The sequence below is a fragment of the Schistocerca gregaria genome, unplaced genomic scaffold (assembly GCF_023897955.1).
Source record: "Schistocerca gregaria isolate iqSchGreg1 unplaced genomic scaffold, iqSchGreg1.2 ptg000541l, whole genome shotgun sequence".
NCBI lineage: Eukaryota > Metazoa > Arthropoda > Insecta > Orthoptera > Acrididae > Schistocerca > Schistocerca gregaria.
Genome location: NW_026061938.1, coordinates 1 through 22,224, shown reverse-complemented (window position 1 = coordinate 22,224; position 22,224 = coordinate 1). Strand labels below are relative to the sequence as shown.

The following is a 22,224-nucleotide window of genomic DNA, read 5'->3' as shown; positions in this document are numbered from 1 at the left end:
ATCGGCGACCGCCTGGGAACTCTGGCTGTCTTCATTTCTTGCTTTCTTGTCGCTACCCCTGACAGCCGTTTTTTCATGCTACCTTTCTCATGTGACAAAGATGCTTCCATACTGATTTTAAACTATCGTAAGGTACGATATTAAGGAACTCAGTTTGAAAAGAGTGCGCCAAGGAAGACTTCCAAAGAGTCTCTGGAAATAACAAAACAGTATGAAGTGACAGAAATGTTGTGAAATACGTCAGGGCATATTGTTTTGTAGCAGTGCACAACGGCAAATTTGTAAACAAAAATTTACCTTTCGTCGCTACAAGAGATGGATACTTTGTCGAAAAGCCTGTGTCTTGTGTGCATGTTTTCGCACCTTTCCGCGGCACGGCGCGGCACAGAGCTGCTCTGGTAGCTCCGAACGGCCGCACACGTCGCCTCGGACACGCCGGTTCGGCCCGCGCAAATCTCGCAGATGTTCCTCGTGCTTGTGCTGTCATATGGACCGCGACCCGAGCGGCAGCGAGCGGCAGTCGAGCAAAGTCGGGACAAGTCGGGACGGAAGGTGACAGCTGATTATGCACCGTATCGAATTACGCAAATATCTAGAAGCGCGACGCGTGTCAGGCAGGTGAGAACGCTTCTCTCGGTCCAGCAGGACACCGCCACACCCCGCGCACTCCACCCGCCGCCCGGCCGCGCGCAATCCCTGCGACGGACAACAATAACAAGGTGCGTCTCCCGCGAGTGTCGGAGGCCGCACGAACCAAACGAATGACAGGAGGTGCAACGAGCAGCTGTGTTGTGCGTCTGACCCACGTGGCGGCGCGCAGCACTGCGCGTCGCCTTCGAGGTGGAAGGACGTGCTTTGCGTCAAATGTGCCACCGAAAATGGCGATTGCGTGTATTGGGAGGAGAGGCGAAGCCTTCTTGTGCCGTGCGGCTACAGTATAAGGACGCCAACGGCCATACCATGTTGAATGCACCGGTTCTCGTCCGATCACCGAAGTTAAGCAACATCGGGCCCGGTTAGTACTTGGATGGGTGACCGCCTGGGAACACCGGGTGCTGTTGGCTCCCTCTCTTCTTTTAAATTTTATGTCACTACACCTGACCTGCCAGCCCTCTTTTCATACAAACTGTCAGGTGCGACAAAGATGCTTCCACAAGCATTTTAAACTACTGTATTAAACGTAAGATGCGAAATTACAGTAACGAACTCAGTTTGTACAAGAATGCGCGGAGGAAGAGTGCTAGGAACTCGTTGAAAATAACGAAACACTGCGAATCGACAGATGTGCTCTTGAAATGCGTCAGAGCCTACTGTTTTGTAGGAGCGCTAAATTCCAAAAAGTAACTACATTAAAAAAAAACCTGTTCCCGTCCGACCACCGAAGATAAGCAACAGTGTTTATATTCGGATCGGCGACCGCCTGGGAACTCTGGCTGTCTTCATTTCTTGCTTTCTTGTCGCTACCCCTGACAGCCGTTTTTTCATGCTACCTTTCTCATGTGACAAAGATGCTTCCATACTGATTTTAAACTATGGTAAGGTACGATATTAAGGAACTCAGTTTGAAAAGAGTGCGCCAAGGAAGACTTCCAAAGAGTCTCTGGAAATAACAAAACAGTATGAAGTGACAGAAATGTTGTGAAATACGTCAGGGCATATTGTTTTGTAGCAGTGCACAACGGCAAATTTGTAAACAAAAATTTACCTTTCGTCGCTACAAGAGATGGATACTTTGTCGAAAAGCCTGTGTCTTGTGTGCATGTTTTCGCACCTTTCCGCGGCACGGCGCGGCACAGAGCTGCTCTGGTAGCTCCGAACGGCCGCACACGTCGCCTCGGACACGCCGGTTCGGCCCGCGCAAATCTCGCAGATGTTCCTCGTGCTTGTGCTGTCATATGGACCGCGACCCGAGCGGCAGCGAGCGGCAGTCGAGCAAAGTCGGGACAAGTCGGGACGGAAGGTGACAGCTGATTATGCACCGTATCGAATTACGCAAATATCTAGAAGCGCGACGCGTGTCAGGCAGGTGAGAACGCTTCTCTCGGTCCAGCAGGACACCGCCACACCCCGCGCACTCCACCCGCCGCCCGGCCGCGCGCAATCCCTGCGACGGACAACAATAACAAGGTGCGTCTCCCGCGAGTGTCGGAGGCCGCACGAACCAAACGAATGACAGGAGGTGCAACGAGCAGCTGTGTTGTGCGTCTGACCCACGTGGCGGCGCGCAGCACTGCGCGTCGCCTTCGAGGTGGAAGGACGTGCTTTGCGTCAAATGTGCCACCGAAAATGGCGATTGCGTGTATTGGGAGGAGAGGCGAAGCCTTCTTGTGCCGTGCGGCTACAGTATAAGGACGCCAACGGCCATACCATGTTGAATGCACCGGTTCTCGTCCGATCACCGAAGTTAAGCAACATCGGGCCCGGTTAGTACTTGGATGGGTGACCGCCTGGGAACACCGGGTGCTGTTGGCTCCCTCTCTTCTTTTAAATTTTATGTCACTACACCTGCCAGCCCTCTTTTCATACAAACTGTCAGGTGCGACAAAGATGCTTCCACAAGCATTTTAAACTACTGTATTAAACGTAAGATGCGAAATTACAGTAACGAACTCAGTTTGTACAAGAATGCGCGGAGGAAGAGTGCTAGGAACTCGTTGAAAATAACGAAACACTGCGAATCGACAGATGTGCTCTTGAAATGCGTCAGAGCCTACTGTTTTGTAGGAGCGCTAAATTCCAAAAAGTAACTACATTAAAAAAAAACCTGTTCCCGTCCGACCACCGAAGATAAGCAACAGTGTTTATATTCGGATCGGCGACCGCCTGGGAACTCTGGCTGTCTTCATTTCTTGCTTTCTTGTCGCTACCCCTGACAGCCGTTTTTTCATGCTACCTTTCTCATGTGACAAAGATGCTTCCATACTGATTTTAAACTATCGTAAGGTACGATATTAAGGAACTCAGTTTGAAAAGAGTGCGCCAAGGAAGACTTCCAAAGAGTCTCTGGAAATAACAAAACAGTATGAAGTGACAGAAATGTTGTGAAATACGTCAGGGCATATTGTTTTGTAGCAGTGCACAACGGCAAATTTGTAAACAAAAATTTACCTTTCGTCGCTACAAGAGATGGATACTTTGTCGAAAAGCCTGTGTCTTGTGTGCATGTTTTCGCACCTTTCCGCGGCACGGCGCGGCACAGAGCTGCTCTGGTAGCTCCGAACGGCCGCACACGTCGCCTCGGACACGCCGGTTCGGCCCGCGCAAATCTCGCAGATGTTCCTCGTGCTTGTGCTGTCATATGGACCGCGACCCGAGCGGCAGCGAGCGGCAGTCGAGCAAAGTCGGGACAAGTCGGGACGGAAGGTGACAGCCGATTATGCACCGTATCGAATTACGCAAATATCTAGAAGCGCGACGCGTGTCAGGCAGGCGAGAACGCTTCTCTCGGTCCAGCAGGACACCGCCACACCCCGCGCACTCCACCCGCCGCCCGGCCGCGCGCAATCCCTGCGACGGACAACAATAACAAGGTGCGTCTCCCGCGAGTGTCGGAGGCCGCACGAACCAAACGAATGACAGGAGGTGCAACGAGCAGCTGTGTTGTGCGTCTGACCCACGTGGCGGCGCGCAGCACTGCGCGTCGCCTTCGAGGTGGAAGGACGTGCTTTGCGTCAAATGTGCCACCGAAAATGGCGATTGCGTGTATTGGGAGGAGAGGCGAAGCCTTCTTGTGCCGTGCGGCTACAGTATAAGGACGCCAACGGCCATACCATGTTGAATGCACCGGTTCTCGTCCGATCACCGAAGTTAAGCAACATCGGGCCCGGTTAGTACTTGGATGGGTGACCGCCTGGGAACACCGGGTGCTGTTGGCTCCCTCTCTTCTTTTAAATTTTATGTCACTACACCTGCCAGCCCTCTTTTCATACAAACTGTCAGGTGCGACAAAGATGCTTCCACAAGCATTTTAAACTACTGTATTAAACGTAAGATGCGAAATTACAGTAATGAACTCAGTTTGTACAAGAATGCGCGGAGGAAGAGTGCTAGGAACTCGTTGAAAATAACGAAACACTGCGAATCGACAGATGTGCTCTTGAAATGCGTCAGAGCCTACTGTTTTGTAGGAGCGCTAAATTCCAAAAAGTAACTACATTAAAAAAAAACCTGTTCCCGTCCGACCACCGAAGATAAGCAACAGTGTTTATATTCGGATCGGCGACCGCCTGGGAACTCTGGCTGTCTTCATTTCTTGCTTTCTTGTCGCTACCCCTGACAGCCGTTTTTTCATGCTACCTTTCTCATGTGACAAAGATGCTTCCATACTGATTTTAAACTATCGTAAGGTACGATATTAAGGAACTCAGTTTGAAAAGAGTGCGCCAAGGAAGACTTCCAAAGAGTCTCTGGAAATAACAAAACAGTATGAAGTGACAGAAATGTTGTGAAATACGTCAGGGCATATTGTTTTGTAGCAGTGCACAACGGCAAATTTGTAAACAAAAATTTACCTTTCGTCGCTACAAGAGATGGATACTTTGTCGAAAAGCCTGTGTCTTGTGTGCATGTTTTCGCACCTTTCCGCGGCACGGCGCGGCACAGAGCTGCTCTGGTAGCTCCGAACGGCCGCACACGTCGCCTCGGACACGCCGGTTCGGCCCGCGCAAATCTCGCAGATGTTCCTCGTGCTTGTGCTGTCATATGGACCGCGACCCGAGCGGCAGCGAGCGGCAGTCGAGCAAAGTCGGGACAAGTCGGGACGGAAGGTGACAGCTGATTATGCACCGTATCGAATTACGCAAATATCTAGAAGCGCGACGCGTGTCAGGCAGGTGAGAACGCTTCTCTCGGTCCAGCAGGACACCGCCACACCCCGCGCACTCCACCCGCCGCCCGGCCGCGCGCAATCCCTGCGACGGACAACAATAACAAGGTGCGTCTCCCGCGAGTGTCGGAGGCCGCACGAACCAAACGAATGACAGGAGGTGCAACGAGCAGCTGTGTTGTGCGTCTGACCCACGTGGCGGCGCGCAGCACTGCGCGTCGCCTTCGAGGTGGAAGGACGTGCTTTGCGTCAAATGTGCCACCGAAAATGGCGATTGCGTGTATTGGGAGGAGAGGCGAAGCCTTCTTGTGCCGTGCGGCTACAGTATAAGGACGCCAACGGCCATACCATGTTGAATGCACCGGTTCTCGTCCGATCACCGAAGTTAAGCAACATCGGGCCCGGTTAGTACTTGGATGGGTGACCGCCTGGGAACACCGGGTGCTGTTGGCTCCCTCTCTTCTTTTAAATTTTATGTCACTACACCTGCCAGCCCTCTTTTCATACAAACTGTCAGGTGCGACAAAGATGCTTCCACAAGCATTTTAAACTACTGTATTAAACGTAAGATGCGAAATTACAGTAACGAACTCAGTTTGTACAAGAATGCGCGGAGGAAGAGTGCTAGGAACTCGTTGAAAATAACGAAACACTGCGAATCGACAGATGTGCTCTTGAAATGCGTCAGAGCCTACTGTTTTGTAGGAGCGCTAAATTCCAAAAAGTAACTACATTAAAAAAAAACCTGTTCCCGTCCGACCACCGAAGATAAGCAACAGTGTTTATATTCGGATCGGCGACCGCCTGGGAACTCTGGCTGTCTTCATTTCTTGCTTTCTTGTCGCTACCCCTGACAGCCGTTTTTTCATGCTACCTTTCTCATGTGACAAAGATGCTTCCATACTGATTTTAAACTATGGTAAGGTACGATATTAAGGAACTCAGTTTGAAAAGAGTGCGCCAAGGAAGACTTCCAAAGAGTCTCTGGAAATAACAAAACAGTATGAAGTGACAGAAATGTTGTGAAATACGTCAGGGCATATTGTTTTGTAGCAGTGCACAACGGCAAATTTGTAAACAAAAATTTACCTTTCGTCGCTACAAGAGATGGATACTTTGTCGAAAAGCCTGTGTCTTGTGTGCATGTTTTCGCACCTTTCCGCGGCACGGCGCGGCACAGAGCTGCTCTGGTAGCTCCGAACGGCCGCACACGTCGCCTCGGACACGCCGGTTCGGCCCGCGCAAATCTCGCAGATGTTCCTCGTGCTTGTGCTGTCATATGGACCGCGACCCGAGCGGCAGCGAGCGGCAGTCGAGCAAAGTCGGGACAAGTCGGGACGGAAGGTGACAGCTGATTATGCACCGTATCGAATTACGCAAATATCTAGAAGCGCGACGCGTGTCAGGCAGGTGAGAACGCTTCTCTCGGTCCAGCAGGACACCGCCACACCCCGCGCACTCCACCCGCCGCCCGGCCGCGCGCAATCCCTGCGACGGACAACAATAACAAGGTGCGTCTCCCGCGAGTGTCGGAGGCCGCACGAACCAAACGAATGACAGGAGGTGCAACGAGCAGCTGTGTTGTGCGTCTGACCCACGTGGCGGCGCGCAGCACTGCGCGTCGCCTTCGAGGTGGAAGGACGTGCTTTGCGTCAAATGTGCCACCGAAAATGGCGATTGCGTGTATTGGGAGGAGAGGCGAAGCCTTCTTGTGCCGTGCGGCTACAGTATAAGGACGCCAACGGCCATACCATGTTGAATGCACCGGTTCTCGTCCGATCACCGAAGTTAAGCAACATCGGGCCCGGTTAGTACTTGGATGGGTGACCGCCTGGGAACACCGGGTGCTGTTGGCTCCCTCTCTTCTTTTAAATTTTATGTCACTACACCTGCCAGCCCTCTTTTCATACAAACTGTCAGGTGCGACAAAGATGCTTCCACAAGCATTTTAAACTACTGTATTAAACGTAAGATGCGAAATTACAGTAACGAACTCAGTTTGTACAAGAATGCGCGGAGGAAGAGTGCTAGGAACTCGTTGAAAATAACGAAACACTGCGAATCGACAGATGTGCTCTTGAAATGCGTCAGAGCCTACTGTTTTGTAGGAGCGCTAAATTCCAAAAAGTAACTACATTAAAAAAAAACCTGTTCCCGTCCGACCACCGAAGATAAGCAACAGTGTTTATATTCGGATCGGCGACCGCCTGGGAACTCTGGCTGTCTTCATTTCTTGCTTTCTTGTCGCTACCCCTGACAGCCGTTTTTTCATGCTACCTTTCTCATGTGACAAAGATGCTTCCATACTGATTTTAAACTATCGTAAGGTACGATATTAAGGAACTCAGTTTGAAAAGAGTGCGCCAAGGAAGACTTCCAAAGAGTCTCTGGAAATAACAAAACAGTATGAAGTGACAGAAATGTTGTGAAATACGTCAGGGCATATTGTTTTGTAGCAGTGCACAACGGCAAATTTGTAAACAAAAATTTACCTTTCGTCGCTACAAGAGATGGATACTTTGTCGAAAAGCCTGTGTCTTGTGTGCATGTTTTCGCACCTTTCCGCGGCACGGCGCGGCACAGAGCTGCTCTGGTAGCTCCGAACGGCCGCACACGTCGCCTCGGACACGCCGGTTCGGCCCGCGCAAATCTCGCAGATGTTCCTCGTGCTTGTGCTGTCATATGGACCGCGACCCGAGCGGCAGCGAGCGGCAGTCGAGCAAAGTCGGGACAAGTCGGGACGGAAGGTGACAGCCGATTATGCACCGTATCGAATTACGCAAATATCTAGAAGCGCGACGCGTGTCAGGCAGGCGAGAACGCTTCTCTCGGTCCAGCAGGACACCGCCACACCCCGCGCACTCCACCCGCCGCCCGGCCGCGCGCAATCCCTGCGACGGACAACAATAACAAGGTGCGTCTCCCGCGAGTGTCGGAGGCCGCACGAACCAAACGAATGACAGGAGGTGCAACGAGCAGCTGTGTTGTGCGTCTGACCCACGTGGCGGCGCGCAGCACTGCGCGTCGCCTTCGAGGTGGAAGGACGTGCTTTGCGTCAAATGTGCCACCGAAAATGGCGATTGCGTGTATTGGGAGGAGAGGCGAAGCCTTCTTGTGCCGTGCGGCTACAGTATAAGGACGCCAACGGCCATACCATGTTGAATGCACCGGTTCTCGTCCGATCACCGAAGTTAAGCAACATCGGGCCCGGTTAGTACTTGGATGGGTGACCGCCTGGGAACACCGGGTGCTGTTGGCTCCCTCTCTTCTTTTAAATTTTATGTCACTACACCTGCCAGCCCTCTTTTCATACAAACTGTCAGGTGCGACAAAGATGCTTCCACAAGCATTTTAAACTACTGTATTAAACGTAAGATGCGAAATTACAGTAATGAACTCAGTTTGTACAAGAATGCGCGGAGGAAGAGTGCTAGGAACTCGTTGAAAATAACGAAACACTGCGAATCGACAGATGTGCTCTTGAAATGCGTCAGAGCCTACTGTTTTGTAGGAGCGCTAAATTCCAAAAAGTAACTACATTAAAAAAAAACCTGTTCCCGTCCGACCACCGAAGATAAGCAACAGTGTTTATATTCGGATCGGCGACCGCCTGGGAACTCTGGCTGTCTTCATTTCTTGCTTTCTTGTCGCTACCCCTGACAGCCGTTTTTTCATGCTACCTTTCTCATGTGACAAAGATGCTTCCATACTGATTTTAAACTATCGTAAGGTACGATATTAAGGAACTCAGTTTGAAAAGAGTGCGCCAAGGAAGACTTCCAAAGAGTCTCTGGAAATAACAAAACAGTATGAAGTGACAGAAATGTTGTGAAATACGTCAGGGCATATTGTTTTGTAGCAGTGCACAACGGCAAATTTGTAAACAAAAATTTACCTTTCGTCGCTACAAGAGATGGATACTTTGTCGAAAAGCCTGTGTCTTGTGTGCATGTTTTCGCACCTTTCCGCGGCACGGCGCGGCACAGAGCTGCTCTGGTAGCTCCGAACGGCCGCACACGTCGCCTCGGACACGCCGGTTCGGCCCGCGCAAATCTCGCAGATGTTCCTCGTGCTTGTGCTGTCATATGGACCGCGACCCGAGCGGCAGCGAGCGGCAGTCGAGCAAAGTCGGGACAAGTCGGGACGGAAGGTGACAGCCGATTATGCACCGTATCGAATTACGCAAATATCTAGAAGCGCGACGCGTGTCAGGCAGGCGAGAACGCTTCTCTCGGTCCAGCAGGACACCGCCACACCCCGCGCACTCCACCCGCCGCCCGGCCGCGCGCAATCCCTGCGACGGACAACAATAACAAGGTGCGTCTCCCGCGAGTGTCGGAGGCCGCACGAACCAAACGAATGACAGGAGGTGCAACGAGCAGCTGTGTTGTGCGTCTGACCCACGTGGCGGCGCGCAGCACTGCGCGTCGCCTTCGAGGTGGAAGGACGTGCTTTGCGTCAAATGTGCCACCGAAAATGGCGATTGCGTGTATTGGGAGGAGAGGCGAAGCCTTCTTGTGCCGTGCGGCTACAGTATAAGGACGCCAACGGCCATACCATGTTGAATGCACCGGTTCTCGTCCGATCACCGAAGTTAAGCAACATCGGGCCCGGTTAGTACTTGGATGGGTGACCGCCTGGGAACACCGGGTGCTGTTGGCTCCCTCTCTTCTTTTAAATTTTATGTCACTACACCTGCCAGCCCTCTTTTCATACAAACTGTCAGGTGCGACAAAGATGCTTCCACAAGCATTTTAAACTACTGTATTAAACGTAAGATGCGAAATTACAGTAACGAACTCAGTTTGTACAAGAATGCGCGGAGGAAGAGTGCTAGGAACTCGTTGAAAATAACGAAACACTGCGAATCGACAGATGTGCTCTTGAAATGCGTCAGAGCCTACTGTTTTGTAGGAGCGCTAAATTCCAAAAAGTAACTACATTAAAAAAAAACCTGTTCCCGTCCGACCACCGAAGATAAGCAACAGTGTTTATATTCGGATCGGCGACCGCCTGGGAACTCTGGCTGTCTTCATTTCTTGCTTTCTTGTCGCTACCCCTGACAGCCGTTTTTTCATGCTACCTTTCTCATGTGACAAAGATGCTTCCATACTGATTTTAAACTATCGTAAGGTACGATATTAAGGAACTCAGTTTGAAAAGAGTGCGCCAAGGAAGACTTCCAAAGAGTCTCTGGAAATAACAAAACAGTATGAAGTGACAGAAATGTTGTGAAATACGTCAGGGCATATTGTTTTGTAGCAGTGCACAACGGCAAATTTGTAAACAAAAATTTACCTTTCGTCGCTACAAGAGATGGATACTTTGTCGAAAAGCCTGTGTCTTGTGTGCATGTTTTCGCACCTTTCCGCGGCACGGCGCGGCACAGAGCTGCTCTGGTAGCTCCGAACGGCCGCACACGTCGCCTCGGACACGCCGGTTCGGCCCGCGCAAATCTCGCAGATGTTCCTCGTGCTTGTGCTGTCATATGGACCGCGACCCGAGCGGCAGCGAGCGGCAGTCGAGCAAAGTCGGGACAAGTCGGGACGGAAGGTGACAGCCGATTATGCACCGTATCGAATTACGCAAATATCTAGAAGCGCGACGCGTGTCAGGCAGGCGAGAACGCTTCTCTCGGTCCAGCAGGACACCGCCACACCCCGCGCACTCCACCCGCCGCCCGGCCGCGCGCAATCCCTGCGACGGACAACAATAACAAGGTGCGTCTCCCGCGAGTGTCGGAGGCCGCACGAACCAAACGAATGACAGGAGGTGCAACGAGCAGCTGTGTTGTGCGTCTGACCCACGTGGCGGCGCGCAGCACTGCGCGTCGCCTTCGAGGTGGAAGGACGTGCTTTGCGTCAAATGTGCCACCGAAAATGGCGATTGCGTGTATTGGGAGGAGAGGCGAAGCCTTCTTGTGCCGTGCGGCTACAGTATAAGGACGCCAACGGCCATACCATGTTGAATGCACCGGTTCTCGTCCGATCACCGAAGTTAAGCAACATCGGGCCCGGTTAGTACTTGGATGGGTGACCGCCTGGGAACACCGGGTGCTGTTGGCTCCCTCTCTTCTTTTAAATTTTATGTCACTACACCTGCCAGCCCTCTTTTCATACAAACTGTCAGGTGCGACAAAGATGCTTCCACAAGCATTTTAAACTACTGTATTAAACGTAAGATGCGAAATTACAGTAACGAACTCAGTTTGTACAAGAATGCGCGGAGGAAGAGTGCTAGGAACTCGTTGAAAATAACGAAACACTGCGAATCGACAGATGTGCTCTTGAAATGCGTCAGAGCCTACTGTTTTGTAGGAGCGCTAAATTCCAAAAAGTAACTACATTAAAAAAAAACCTGTTCCCGTCCGACCACCGAAGATAAGCAACAGTGTTTATATTCGGATCGGCGACCGCCTGGGAACTCTGGCTGTCTTCATTTCTTGCTTTCTTGTCGCTACCCCTGACAGCCGTTTTTTCATGCTACCTTTCTCATGTGACAAAGATGCTTCCATACTGATTTTAAACTATCGTAAGGTACGATATTAAGGAACTCAGTTTGAAAAGAGTGCGCCAAGGAAGACTTCCAAAGAGTCTCTGGAAATAACAAAACAGTATGAAGTGACAGAAATGTTGTGAAATACGTCAGGGCATATTGTTTTGTAGCAGTGCACAACGGCAAATTTGTAAACAAAAATTTACCTTTCGTCGCTACAAGAGATGGATACTTTGTCGAAAAGCCTGTGTCTTGTGTGCATGTTTTCGCACCTTTCCGCGGCACGGCGCGGCACAGAGCTGCTCTGGTAGCTCCGAACGGCCGCACACGTCGCCTCGGACACGCCGGTTCGGCCCGCGCAAATCTCGCAGATGTTCCTCGTGCTTGTGCTGTCATATGGACCGCGACCCGAGCGGCAGCGAGCGGCAGTCGAGCAAAGTCGGGACAAGTCGGGACGGAAGGTGACAGCCGATTATGCACCGTATCGAATTACGCAAATATCTAGAAGCGCGACGCGTGTCAGGCAGGCGAGAACGCTTCTCTCGGTCCAGCAGGACACCGCCACACCCCGCGCACTCCACCCGCCGCCCGGCCGCGCGCAATCCCTGCGACGGACAACAATAACAAGGTGCGTCTCCCGCGAGTGTCGGAGGCCGCACGAACCAAACGAATGACAGGAGGTGCAACGAGCAGCTGTGTTGTGCGTCTGACCCACGTGGCGGCGCGCAGCACTGCGCGTCGCCTTCGAGGTGGAAGGACGTGCTTTGCGTCAAATGTGCCACCGAAAATGGCGATTGCGTGTATTGGGAGGAGAGGCGAAGCCTTCTTGTGCCGTGCGGCTACAGTATAAGGACGCCAACGGCCATACCATGTTGAATGCACCGGTTCTCGTCCGATCACCGAAGTTAAGCAACATCGGGCCCGGTTAGTACTTGGATGGGTGACCGCCTGGGAACACCGGGTGCTGTTGGCTCCCTCTCTTCTTTTAAATTTTATGTCACTACACCTGCCAGCCCTCTTTTCATACAAACTGTCAGGTGCGACAAAGATGCTTCCACAAGCATTTTAAACTACTGTATTAAACGTAAGATGCGAAATTACAGTAACGAACTCAGTTTGTACAAGAATGCGCGGAGGAAGAGTGCTAGGAACTCGTTGAAAATAACGAAACACTGCGAATCGACAGATGTGCTCTTGAAATGCGTCAGAGCCTACTGTTTTGTAGGAGCGCTAAATTCCAAAAAGTAACTACATTAAAAAAAAACCTGTTCCCGTCCGACCACCGAAGATAAGCAACAGTGTTTATATTCGGATCGGCGACCGCCTGGGAACTCTGGCTGTCTTCATTTCTTGCTTTCTTGTCGCTACCCCTGACAGCCGTTTTTTCATGCTACCTTTCTCATGTGACAAAGATGCTTCCATACTGATTTTAAACTATGGTAAGGTACGATATTAAGGAACTCAGTTTGAAAAGAGTGCGCCAAGGAAGACTTCCAAAGAGTCTCTGGAAATAACAAAACAGTATGAAGTGACAGAAATGTTGTGAAATACGTCAGGGCATATTGTTTTGTAGCAGTGCACAACGGCAAATTTGTAAACAAAAATTTACCTTTCGTCGCTACAAGAGATGGATACTTTGTCGAAAAGCCTGTGTCTTGTGTGCATGTTTTCGCACCTTTCCGCGGCACGGCGCGGCACAGAGCTGCTCTGGTAGCTCCGAACGGCCGCACACGTCGCCTCGGACACGCCGGTTCGGCCCGCGCAAATCTCGCAGATGTTCCTCGTGCTTGTGCTGTCATATGGACCGCGACCCGAGCGGCAGCGAGCGGCAGTCGAGCAAAGTCGGGACAAGTCGGGACGGAAGGTGACAGCTGATTATGCACCGTATCGAATTACGCAAATATCTAGAAGCGCGACGCGTGTCAGGCAGGTGAGAACGCTTCTCTCGGTCCAGCAGGACACCGCCACACCCCGCGCACTCCACCCGCCGCCCGGCCGCGCGCAATCCCTGCGACGGACAACAATAACAAGGTGCGTCTCCCGCGAGTGTCGGAGGCCGCACGAACCAAACGAATGACAGGAGGTGCAACGAGCAGCTGTGTTGTGCGTCTGACCCACGTGGCGGCGCGCAGCACTGCGCGTCGCCTTCGAGGTGGAAGGACGTGCTTTGCGTCAAATGTGCCACCGAAAATGGCGATTGCGTGTATTGGGAGGAGAGGCGAAGCCTTCTTGTGCCGTGCGGCTACAGTATAAGGACGCCAACGGCCATACCATGTTGAATGCACCGGTTCTCGTCCGATCACCGAAGTTAAGCAACATCGGGCCCGGTTAGTACTTGGATGGGTGACCGCCTGGGAACACCGGGTGCTGTTGGCTCCCTCTCTTCTTTTAAATTTTATGTCACTACACCTGCCAGCCCTCTTTTCATACAAACTGTCAGGTGCGACAAAGATGCTTCCACAAGCATTTTAAACTACTGTATTAAACGTAAGATGCGAAATTACAGTAACGAACTCAGTTTGTACAAGAATGCGCGGAGGAAGAGTGCTAGGAACTCGTTGAAAATAACGAAACACTGCGAATCGACAGATGTGCTCTTGAAATGCGTCAGAGCCTACTGTTTTGTAGGAGCGCTAAATTCCAAAAAGTAACTACATTAAAAAAAAACCTGTTCCCGTCCGACCACCGAAGATAAGCAACAGTGTTTATATTCGGATCGGCGACCGCCTGGGAACTCTGGCTGTCTTCATTTCTTGCTTTCTTGTCGCTACCCCTGACAGCCGTTTTTTCATGCTACCTTTCTCATGTGACAAAGATGCTTCCATACTGATTTTAAACTATCGTAAGGTACGATATTAAGGAACTCAGTTTGAAAAGAGTGCGCCAAGGAAGACTTCCAAAGAGTCTCTGGAAATAACAAAACAGTATGAAGTGACAGAAATGTTGTGAAATACGTCAGGGCATATTGTTTTGTAGCAGTGCACAACGGCAAATTTGTAAACAAAAATTTACCTTTCGTCGCTACAAGAGATGGATACTTTGTCGAAAAGCCTGTGTCTTGTGTGCATGTTTTCGCACCTTTCCGCGGCACGGCGCGGCACAGAGCTGCTCTGGTAGCTCCGAACGGCCGCACACGTCGCCTCGGACACGCCGGTTCGGCCCGCGCAAATCTCGCAGATGTTCCTCGTGCTTGTGCTGTCATATGGACCGCGACCCGAGCGGCAGCGAGCGGCAGTCGAGCAAAGTCGGGACAAGTCGGGACGGAAGGTGACAGCCGATTATGCACCGTATCGAATTACGCAAATATCTAGAAGCGCGACGCGTGTCAGGCAGGCGAGAACGCTTCTCTCGGTCCAGCAGGACACCGCCACACCCCGCGCACTCCACCCGCCGCCCGGCCGCGCGCAATCCCTGCGACGGACAACAATAACAAGGTGCGTCTCCCGCGAGTGTCGGAGGCCGCACGAACCAAACGAATGACAGGAGGTGCAACGAGCAGCTGTGTTGTGCGTCTGACCCACGTGGCGGCGCGCAGCACTGCGCGTCGCCTTCGAGGTGGAAGGACGTGCTTTGCGTCAAATGTGCCACCGAAAATGGCGATTGCGTGTATTGGGAGGAGAGGCGAAGCCTTCTTGTGCCGTGCGGCTACAGTATAAGGACGCCAACGGCCATACCATGTTGAATGCACCGGTTCTCGTCCGATCACCGAAGTTAAGCAACATCGGGCCCGGTTAGTACTTGGATGGGTGACCGCCTGGGAACACCGGGTGCTGTTGGCTCCCTCTCTTCTTTTAAATTTTATGTCACTACACCTGCCAGCCCTCTTTTCATACAAACTGTCAGGTGCGACAAAGATGCTTCCACAAGCATTTTAAACTACTGTATTAAACGTAAGATGCGAAATTACAGTAATGAACTCAGTTTGTACAAGAATGCGCGGAGGAAGAGTGCTAGGAACTCGTTGAAAATAACGAAACACTGCGAATCGACAGATGTGCTCTTGAAATGCGTCAGAGCCTACTGTTTTGTAGGAGCGCTAAATTCCAAAAAGTAACTACATTAAAAAAAAACCTGTTCCCGTCCGACCACCGAAGATAAGCAACAGTGTTTATATTCGGATCGGCGACCGCCTGGGAACTCTGGCTGTCTTCATTTCTTGCTTTCTTGTCGCTACCCCTGACAGCCGTTTTTTCATGCTACCTTTCTCATGTGACAAAGATGCTTCCATACTGATTTTAAACTATCGTAAGGTACGATATTAAGGAACTCAGTTTGAAAAGAGTGCGCCAAGGAAGACTTCCAAAGAGTCTCTGGAAATAACAAAACAGTATGAAGTGACAGAAATGTTGTGAAATACGTCAGGGCATATTGTTTTGTAGCAGTGCACAACGGCAAATTTGTAAACAAAAATTTACCTTTCGTCGCTACAAGAGATGGATACTTTGTCGAAAAGCCTGTGTCTTGTGTGCATGTTTTCGCACCTTTCCGCGGCACGGCGCGGCACAGAGCTGCTCTGGTAGCTCCGAACGGCCGCACACGTCGCCTCGGACACGCCGGTTCGGCCCGCGCAAATCTCGCAGATGTTCCTCGTGCTTGTGCTGTCATATGGACCGCGACCCGAGCGGCAGCGAGCGGCAGTCGAGCAAAGTCGGGACAAGTCGGGACGGAAGGTGACAGCCGATTATGCACCGTATCGAATTACGCAAATATCTAGAAGCGCGACGCGTGTCAGGCAGGCGAGAACGCTTCTCTCGGTCCAGCAGGACACCGCCACACCCCGCGCACTCCACCCGCCGCCCGGCCGCGCGCAATCCCTGCGACGGACAACAATAACAAGGTGCGTCTCCCGCGAGTGTCGGAGGCCGCACGAACCAAACGAATGACAGGAGGTGCAACGAGCAGCTGTGTTGTGCGTCTGACCCACGTGGCGGCGCGCAGCACTGCGCGTCGCCTTCGAGGTGGAAGGACGTGCTTTGCGTCAAATGTGCCACCGAAAATGGCGATTGCGTGTATTGGGAGGAGAGGCGAAGCCTTCTTGTGCCGTGCGGCTACAGTATAAGGACGCCAACGGCCATACCATGTTGAATGCACCGGTTCTCGTCCGATCACCGAAGTTAAGCAACATCGGGCCCGGTTAGTACTTGGATGGGTGACCGCCTGGGAACACCGGGTGCTGTTGGCTCCCTCTCTTCTTTTAAATTTTATGTCACTACACCTGCCAGCCCTCTTTTCATACAAACTGTCAGGTGCGACAAAGATGCTTCCACAAGCATTTTAAACTACTGTATTAAACGTAAGATGCGAAATTACAGTAACGAACTCAGTTTGTACAAGAATGCGCGGAGGAAGAGTGCTAGGAACTCGTTGAAAATAACGAAACACTGCGAATCGACAGATGTGCTCTTGAAATGCGTCAGAGCCTACTGTTTTGTAGGAGCGCTAAATTCCAAAAAGTAACTACATTAAAAAAAAACCTGTTCCCGTCCGACCACCGAAGATAAGCAACAGTGTTTATATTCGGATCGGCGACCGCCTGGGAACTCTGGCTGTCTTCATTTCTTGCTTTCTTGTCGCTACCCCTGACAGCCGTTTTTTCATGCTACCTTTCTCATGTGACAAAGATGCTTCCATACTGATTTTAAACTATCGTAAGGTACGATATTAAGGAACTCAGTTTGAAAAGAGTGCGCCAAGGAAGACTTCCAAAGAGTCTCTGGAAATAACAAAACAGTATGAAGTGACAGAAATGTTGTGAAATACGTCAGGGCATATTGTTTTGTAGCAGTGCACAACGGCAAATTTGTAAACAAAAATTTACCTTTCGTCGCTACAAGAGATGGATACTTTGTCGAAAAGCCTGTGTCTTGTGTGCATGTTTTCGCACCTTTCCGCGGCACGGCGCGGCACAGAGCTGCTCTGGTAGCTCCGAACGGCCGCACACGTCGCCTCGGACACGCCGGTTCGGCCCGCGCAAATCTCGCAGATGTTCCTCGTGCTTGTGCTGTCATATGGACCGCGACCCGAGCGGCAGCGAGCGGCAGTCGAGCAAAGTCGGGACAAGTCGGGACGGAAGGTGACAGCCGATTATGCACCGTATCGAATTACGCAAATATCTAGAAGCGCGACGCGTGTCAGGCAGGCGAGAACGCTTCTCTCGGTCCAGCAGGACACCGCCACACCCCGCGCACTCCACCCGCCGCCCGGCCGCGCGCAATCCCTGCGACGGACAACAATAACAAGGTGCGTCTCCCGCGAGTGTCGGAGGCCGCACGAACCAAACGAATGACAGGAGGTGCAACGAGCAGCTGTGTTGTGCGTCTGACCCACGTGGCGGCGCGCAGCACTGCGCGTCGCCTTCGAGGTGGAAGGACGTGCTTTGCGTCAAATGTGCCACCGAAAATGGCGATTGCGTGTATTGGGAGGAGAGGCGAAGCCTTCTTGTGCCGTGCGGCTACAGTATAAGGACGCCAACGGCCATACCATGTTGAATGCACCGGTTCTCGTCCGATCACCGAAGTTAAGCAACATCGGGCCCGGTTAGTACTTGGATGGGTGACCGCCTGGGAACACCGGGTGCTGTTGGCTCCCTCTCTTCTTTTAAATTTTATGTCACTACACCTGCCAGCCCTCTTTTCATACAAACTGTCAGGTGCGACAAAGATGCTTCCACAAGCATTTTAAACTACTGTATTAAACGTAAGATGCGAAATTACAGTAATGAACTCAGTTTGTACAAGAATGCGCGGAGGAAGAGTGCTAGGAACTCGTTGAAAATAACGAAACACTGCGAATCGACAGATGTGCTCTTGAAATGCGTCAGAGCCTACTGTTTTGTAGGAGCGCTAAATTCCAAAAAGTAACTACATTAAAAAAAAACCTGTTCCCGTCCGACCACCGAAGATAAGCAACAGTGTTTATATTCGGATCGGCGACCGCCTGGGAACTCTGGCTGTCTTCATTTCTTGCTTTCTTGTCGCTACCCCTGACAGCCGTTTTTTCATGCTACCTTTCTCATGTGACAAAGATGCTTCCATACTGATTTTAAACTATCGTAAGGTACGATATTAAGGAACTCAGTTTGAAAAGAGTGCGCCAAGGAAGACTTCCAAAGAGTCTCTGGAAATAACAAAACAGTATGAAGTGACAGAAATGTTGTGAAATACGTCAGGGCATATTGTTTTGTAGCAGTGCACAACGGCAAATTTGTAAACAAAAATTTACCTTTCGTCGCTACAAGAGATGGATACTTTGTCGAAAAGCCTGTGTCTTGTGTGCATGTTTTCGCACCTTTCCGCGGCACGGCGCGGCACAGAGCTGCTCTGGTAGCTCCGAACGGCCGCACACGTCGCCTCGGACACGCCGGTTCGGCCCGCGCAAATCTCGCAGATGTTCCTCGTGCTTGTGCTGTCATATGGACCGCGACCCGAGCGGCAGCGAGCGGCAGTCGAGCAAAGTCGGGACAAGTCGGGACGGAAGGTGACAGCTGATTATGCACCGTATCGAATTACGCAAATATCTAGAAGCGCGACGCGTGTCAGGCAGGTGAGAACGCTTCTCTCGGTCCAGCAGGACACCGCCACACCCCGCGCACTCCACCCGCCGCCCGGCCGCGCGCAATCCCTGCGACGGACAACAATAACAAGGTGCGTCTCCCGCGAGTGTCGGAGGCCGCACGAACCAAACGAATGACAGGAGGTGCAACGAGCAGCTGTGTTGTACGTCTGACCCACGTGGCGGCGCGCAGCACTGCGCGTCGCCTTCGAGGTGGAAGGACGTGCTTTGCGTCAAATGTGCCACCGAAAATGGCGATTGCGTGTATTGGGAGGAGAGGCGAAGCCTTCTTGTGCCGTGCGGCTACAGTATAAGGACGCCAACGGCCATACCATGTTGAATGCACCGGTTCTCGTCCGATCACCGAAGTTAAGCAACATCGGGCCCGGTTAGTACTTGGATGGGTGACCGCCTGGGAACACCGGGTGCTGTTGGCTCCCTCTCTTCTTTTAAATTTTATGTCACTACACCTGCCAGCCCTCTTTTCATACAAACTGTCAGGTGCGACAAAGATGCTTCCACAAGCATTTTAAACTACTGTATTAAACGTAAGATGCGAAATTACAGTAACGAACTCAGTTTGTACAAGAATGCGCGGAGGAAGAGTGCTAGGAACTCGTTGAAAATAACGAAACACTGCGAATCGACAGATGTGCTCTTGAAATGCGTCAGAGCCTACTGTTTTGTAGGAGCGCTAAATTCCAAAAAGTAACTACATTAAAAAAAAACCTGTTCCCGTCCGACCACCGAAGATAAGCAACAGTGTTTATATTCGGATCGGCGACCGCCTGGGAACTCTGGCTGTCTTCATTTCTTGCTTTCTTGTCGCTACCCCTGACAGCCGTTTTTTCATGCTACCTTTCTCATGTGACAAAGATGCTTCCATACTGATTTTAAACTATCGTAAGGTACGATATTAAGGAACTCAGTTTGAAAAGAGTGCGCCAAGGAAGACTTCCAAAGAGTCTCTGGAAATAACAAAACAGTATGAAGTGACAGAAATGTTGTGAAATACGTCAGGGCATATTGTTTTGTAGCAGTGCACAACGGCAAATTTGTAAACAAAAATTTACCTTTCGTCGCTACAAGAGATGGATACTTTGTCGAAAAGCCTGTGTCTTGTGTGCATGTTTTCGCACCTTTCCGCGGCACGGCGCGGCACAGAGCTGCTCTGGTAGCTCCGAACGGCCGCACACGTCGCCTCGGACACGCCGGTTCGGCCCGCGCAAATCTCGCAGATGTTCCTCGTGCTTGTGCTGTCATATGGACCGCGACCCGAGCGGCAGCGAGCGGCAGTCGAGCAAAGTCGGGACAAGTCGGGACGGAAGGTGACAGCCGATTATGCACCGTATCGAATTACGCAAATATCTAGAAGCGCGACGCGTGTCAGGCAGGCGAGAACGCTTCTCTCGGTCCAGCAGGACACCGCCACACCCCGCGCACTCCACCCGCCGCCCGGCCGCGCGCAATCCCTGCGACGGACAACAATAACAAGGTGCGTCTCCCGCGAGTGTCGGAGGCCGCACGAACCAAACGAATGACAGGAGGTGCAACGAGCAGCTGTGTTGTGCGTCTGACCCACGTGGCGGCGCGCAGCACTGCGCGTCGCCTTCGAGGTGGAAGGACGTGCTTTGCGTCAAATGTGCCACCGAAAATGGCGATTGCGTGTATTGGGAGGAGAGGCGAAGCCTTCTTGTGCCGTGCGGCTACAGTATAAGGACGCCAACGGCCATACCATGTTGAATGCACCGGTTCTCGTCCGATCACCGAAGTTAAGCAACATCGGGCCCGGTTAGTACTTGGATGGGTGACCGCCTGGGAACACCGGGTGCTGTTGGCTCCCTCTCTTCTTTTAAATTTTATGTCACTACACCTGCCAGCCCTCTTTTCATACAAACTGTCAGGTGCGACAAAGATGCTTCCACAAGCATTTTAAACTACTGTATTAAACGTAAGATGCGAAATTACAGTAATGAACTCAGTTTGTACAAGAATGCGCGGAGGAAGAGTGCTAGGAACTCGTTGAAAATAACGAAACACTGCGAATCGACAGATGTGCTCTTGAAATGCGTCAGAGCCTACTGTTTTGTAGGAGCGCTAAATTCCAAAAAGTAACTACATTAAAAAAAAACCTGTTCCCGTCCGACCACCGAAGATAAGCAACAGTGTTTATATTCGGATCGGCGACCGCCTGGGAACTCTGGCTGTCTTCATTTCTTGCTTTCTTGTCGCTACCCCTGACAGCCGTTTTTTCATGCTACCTTTCTCATGTGACAAAGATGCTTCCATACTGATTTTAAACTATCGTAAGGTACGATATTAAGGAACTCAGTTTGAAAAGAGTGCGCCAAGGAAGACTTCCAAAGAGTCTCTGGAAATAACAAAACAGTATGAAGTGACAGAAATGTTGTGAAATACGTCAGGGCATATTGTTTTGTAGCAGTGCACAACGGCAAATTTGTAAACAAAAATTTACCTTTCGTCGCTACAAGAGATGGATACTTTGTCGAAAAGCCTGTGTCTTGTGTGCATGTTTTCGCACCTTTCCGCGGCACGGCGCGGCACAGAGCTGCTCTGGTAGCTCCGAACGGCCGCACACGTCGCCTCGGACACGCCGGTTCGGCCCGCGCAAATCTCGCAGATGTTCCTCGTGCTTGTGCTGTCATATGGACCGCGACCCGAGCGGCAGCGAGCGGCAGTCGAGCAAAGTCGGGACAAGTCGGGACGGAAGGTGACAGCCGATTATGCACCGTATCGAATTACGCAAATATCTAGAAGCGCGACGCGTGTCAGGCAGGCGAGAACGCTTCTCTCGGTCCAGCAGGACACCGCCACACCCCGCGCACTCCACCCGCCGCCCGGCCGCGCGCAATCCCTGCGACGGACAACAATAACAAGGTGCGTCTCCCGCGAGTGTCGGAGGCCGCACGAACCAAACGAATGACAGGAGGTGCAACGAGCAGCTGTGTTGTGCGTCTGACCCACGTGGCGGCGCGCAGCACTGCGCGTCGCCTTCGAGGTGGAAGGACGTGCTTTGCGTCAAATGTGCCACCGAAAATGGCGATTGCGTGTATTGGGAGGAGAGGCGAAGCCTTCTTGTGCCGTGCGGCTACAGTATAAGGACGCCAACGGCCATACCATGTTGAATGCACCGGTTCTCGTCCGATCACCGAAGTTAAGCAACATCGGGCCCGGTTAGTACTTGGATGGGTGACCGCCTGGGAACACCGGGTGCTGTTGGCTCCCTCTCTTCTTTTAAATTTTATGTCACTACACCTGCCAGCCCTCTTTTCATACAAACTGTCAGGTGCGACAAAGATGCTTCCACAAGCATTTTAAACGCGATCTAGTGT

The 22,224-nt window shown here is 51.6% G+C and overlaps 16 non-coding genes across 16 annotated transcripts; all 16 read left to right on the top strand.

The window, feature by feature from the left end:
- Positions 1 to 945: 945 nt before the first annotated feature.
- Positions 946 to 1,064, top strand: LOC126314236 (5S ribosomal RNA). Its single transcript, XR_007555711.1, has one exon. It is a non-coding gene; the product is annotated as a 5S ribosomal RNA (ribosomal RNA).
- A 1,289-nt stretch (positions 1,065 to 2,353) lies between these two features.
- Positions 2,354 to 2,472, top strand: LOC126314235 (5S ribosomal RNA). Its single transcript, XR_007555710.1, has one exon. It is a non-coding gene; the product is annotated as a 5S ribosomal RNA (ribosomal RNA).
- A 1,284-nt stretch (positions 2,473 to 3,756) lies between these two features.
- On the top strand, positions 3,757 to 3,875 carry LOC126314233 (5S ribosomal RNA). Its single transcript, XR_007555708.1, has one exon. It is a non-coding gene; the product is annotated as a 5S ribosomal RNA (ribosomal RNA).
- Positions 3,876 to 5,159: 1,284 nt separating this feature from the next.
- LOC126314232 (5S ribosomal RNA) lies at positions 5,160 to 5,278 on the top strand. Its single transcript, XR_007555707.1, has one exon. It is a non-coding gene; the product is annotated as a 5S ribosomal RNA (ribosomal RNA).
- Positions 5,279 to 6,562: 1,284 nt separating this feature from the next.
- LOC126314231 (5S ribosomal RNA) lies at positions 6,563 to 6,681 on the top strand. The gene has a single exon (XR_007555706.1). It is a non-coding gene; the product is annotated as a 5S ribosomal RNA (ribosomal RNA).
- Positions 6,682 to 7,965: 1,284 nt separating this feature from the next.
- Positions 7,966 to 8,084, top strand: LOC126314230 (5S ribosomal RNA). Its single transcript, XR_007555705.1, has one exon. It is a non-coding gene; the product is annotated as a 5S ribosomal RNA (ribosomal RNA).
- Positions 8,085 to 9,368: 1,284 nt separating this feature from the next.
- On the top strand, positions 9,369 to 9,487 carry LOC126314229 (5S ribosomal RNA). Its single transcript, XR_007555704.1, has one exon. It is a non-coding gene; the product is annotated as a 5S ribosomal RNA (ribosomal RNA).
- Positions 9,488 to 10,771: 1,284 nt separating this feature from the next.
- On the top strand, positions 10,772 to 10,890 carry LOC126314228 (5S ribosomal RNA). Its single transcript, XR_007555703.1, has one exon. It is a non-coding gene; the product is annotated as a 5S ribosomal RNA (ribosomal RNA).
- Positions 10,891 to 12,174: 1,284 nt separating this feature from the next.
- On the top strand, positions 12,175 to 12,293 carry LOC126314221 (5S ribosomal RNA). Its single transcript, XR_007555697.1, has one exon. It is a non-coding gene; the product is annotated as a 5S ribosomal RNA (ribosomal RNA).
- Positions 12,294 to 13,577: 1,284 nt separating this feature from the next.
- Positions 13,578 to 13,696, top strand: LOC126314209 (5S ribosomal RNA). The gene has a single exon (XR_007555686.1). It is a non-coding gene; the product is annotated as a 5S ribosomal RNA (ribosomal RNA).
- Positions 13,697 to 14,980: 1,284 nt separating this feature from the next.
- On the top strand, positions 14,981 to 15,099 carry LOC126314197 (5S ribosomal RNA). The gene has a single exon (XR_007555675.1). It is a non-coding gene; the product is annotated as a 5S ribosomal RNA (ribosomal RNA).
- A 1,284-nt stretch (positions 15,100 to 16,383) lies between these two features.
- Positions 16,384 to 16,502, top strand: LOC126314185 (5S ribosomal RNA). Its single transcript, XR_007555664.1, has one exon. It is a non-coding gene; the product is annotated as a 5S ribosomal RNA (ribosomal RNA).
- A 1,284-nt stretch (positions 16,503 to 17,786) lies between these two features.
- LOC126314271 (5S ribosomal RNA) lies at positions 17,787 to 17,905 on the top strand. The gene has a single exon (XR_007555742.1). It is a non-coding gene; the product is annotated as a 5S ribosomal RNA (ribosomal RNA).
- A 1,284-nt stretch (positions 17,906 to 19,189) lies between these two features.
- On the top strand, positions 19,190 to 19,308 carry LOC126314258 (5S ribosomal RNA). Its single transcript, XR_007555731.1, has one exon. It is a non-coding gene; the product is annotated as a 5S ribosomal RNA (ribosomal RNA).
- Positions 19,309 to 20,592: 1,284 nt separating this feature from the next.
- On the top strand, positions 20,593 to 20,711 carry LOC126314246 (5S ribosomal RNA). The gene has a single exon (XR_007555720.1). It is a non-coding gene; the product is annotated as a 5S ribosomal RNA (ribosomal RNA).
- A 1,284-nt stretch (positions 20,712 to 21,995) lies between these two features.
- On the top strand, positions 21,996 to 22,114 carry LOC126314234 (5S ribosomal RNA). The gene has a single exon (XR_007555709.1). It is a non-coding gene; the product is annotated as a 5S ribosomal RNA (ribosomal RNA).
- Positions 22,115 to 22,224: the final 110 nt, after the last annotated feature.